Source organism: Sesamum indicum, linkage group LG9, assembly GCF_000512975.1.
Source record: "Sesamum indicum cultivar Zhongzhi No. 13 linkage group LG9, S_indicum_v1.0, whole genome shotgun sequence".
Taxonomy (NCBI): domain Eukaryota; kingdom Viridiplantae; phylum Streptophyta; class Magnoliopsida; order Lamiales; family Pedaliaceae; genus Sesamum; species Sesamum indicum.
This window is the reverse complement of record NC_026153.1, coordinates 8,764,511-8,766,914: the sequence shown is the minus strand read 5'-3', so window position 1 is coordinate 8,766,914 and position 2,404 is coordinate 8,764,511. Positions and strand designations below refer to the sequence as shown.

General features: G+C 33.7%; 1 long non-coding RNA gene across 1 annotated transcript; it reads right to left on the bottom strand.

The window, feature by feature from the left end:
- LOC105171127 lies at window positions 699–1,558 on the bottom strand. The gene is made up of 4 exons (XR_002287851.1): window positions 1,439–1,558; window positions 1,288–1,368; window positions 1,137–1,208; window positions 699–1,056 (listed from the first exon to the last, which is right to left on the bottom strand). It is a non-coding gene; the product is annotated as an uncharacterized LOC105171127 (long non-coding RNA).

Genomic DNA, 2,404 nt, shown 5'->3' with positions numbered 1-2,404 from the left:
GTTTTTTTTTCCTCTTTTATTTCATTTGTCCAGTTTAATTTTGGTAATTTAATTATATTAAATTATTTTTTTATTTTATTTGTGTAGAATGAGCTATTCTAGGAAATCCACTTCAAAAAGAGAAGAAATTATGGATTTGAGATATAAAAATTCAAAGTGCTTTTGTCAAAGAAATGCCGCCATTAGAGTTGTTGGTCCGATAAAAAAAAGTGAAGGAAAATTGTTCTGCAATTGTAGAGCTGGACAATGCAATTTTTTTAGTTGGTTGGAGCCAATCAGTGCATCTTGTACAGACTCACAAAGTTTTCAAATGCCAGAAATGGAAGAAGAGGTGGAATCAAATTTAAGAGGTATGAAAGAGAAATTTTCTAGACTGATCTCTGTATGCGAAGACCTCACTAGCAAAGTGAAGTAGCTAGATGGCAATCAGAAAACGTTGAAGGCACTAATTGTAGCTATTTTATTTTGCATGATTGTTGTATTATTTAAATGAATTTGTTAATGTAAAGTTGTTAAGTGAATTTGTTAGTGTAATGTTAATGAACCTATAATATAATTAAAAAACAGCAAAATGCATTAATGCATCATCACAATTTCCCAACAACAAACACAATCATCATGAATTTCATTTCACTTCAAAATGGACAAAGTGCATTTATTGAAGCATGTATACAACTAAATTTTCATCCTGATTTACAACTAGATTTCCATGCCAACAACTATACATCCAAAAAATCCTAATTTGCAACCATCAATTTTGCAAAATCCATCACTAAAACATCACAAAATAGACAAAAATTGAACCACAATTGCACCTCATACATTTCCTATAGGCTTTGATGTTCCATCAGTATTTTCATCTTTTTTCTTTTTTTGTCTTGGCCTATATGAGTTGGCCAAACCCTTGATCAGTGAAGAAATAGATGGATTTCTCTCTACACAATATTTTCTCTTGAATTGGGAGGACTAATCTGGAGCATCTTGTTCTTGTCTCTTAAGCAATTTACTTGAAGAAGATATTGGCTTGTTTTGCTTTTTAAGAACTTTAGGTTGTTGCTGTAGTTGCATGAAATTATTTTAATCCATAGTAATAAAGTTAAAGGGATATATATTCCATGAAACATTAAGGAAATTACCTGATAAGCTGTTGAGGATTGTGGATGTTCTTGTTGGACAGGTTGTTGAGTTATTTGCTCTAAATGAACAACCTAAAACACAGGAAATGAGATACTGGTGTGAACAAACAAACCAGTAAATTCTACTTTATTAATACAGCAAGTGACATACCTGTTCATGTGATGGTTTATGCACATTCAATCCTCTAGTGATAGTCTCACTTGGTTCTGTCTTGCTACTCTGTTTAGGTATCTATAAAGTAGATTTTTCATTATAAAAATCTCATAAATTGAAGCATTGTTGATATGCTAAAATTACGTACCTTAAATGGTTGTCTTGGGGCTGTTTGAGGTGGTGGCTGAAGTGGAATTTATAATTGAACTGGAATTTGTGGCTGAACTGGAAGTGGGGGCTGAACTGCAATTTCGGGCTGTGAATCTTGAGATGATTGGGAATAAATTGGAGGTACCTGCATCACAAGACAAAAAGTCAAAAACTGGTGTATGACAGTCAAAAAGCTGATATTAAATTAGTATGACCTCTTTTGAACTGTCTCATTCTCATCAAAAGGTGGATGGGGTGGGGTATTAGGTCTTCTAGATCCTGATGCACCATGTGACTTGCTGGATTTTTGTCTACCTTGGTTAGGATTCTGCAAAGACATAATTAAAGTTAGACAAAAATAAATAAAGCTATTAAATAATGTCTGTTAGATAATAAATAAACAAATAATAATTAAAGTAAGGAAAATACCTGCTTCAATTTGGAATTGGGGTGTGGGGGATTGGTGCAACTTCTTTTATTGTGCCCTTTTCTCATACATATTGCACAAGTGTGGGTAAGACCTCCTCTTGAAACTATTTCCCTCACATCATACTCAATGATTGAAGAGATTCATTGAGATTGTCTTTTACAAACCTTTCAATTATTTTACCAGTACTTGTAATTGGCTTGCTTATTTTCAACTTTACGTGCACAAGTATGTTCTCCCTTAATAGACTTTATCTCAAATGTTGTGGATTTTATGACTGAAGATGCCCTCAACTTTCAATTACACCCATTTTTACAAGTTAAAAGTATCAAGTGTTTTTCATTCTTCATCAATTTCAAATCCCATCCCCTCTTCACAGCCCAATCCCTCAGCACATCCCTAAATTTGGCTCTTGTCTGAAACTTCATACCTACTGTCAAGTCTACTTCAACCATATTCATCATCTCATCCCACATTGGACACCCATCTCCCTCATTACCCAACTCTTCATCCTCACAATCAGTAAACCACTGTCCA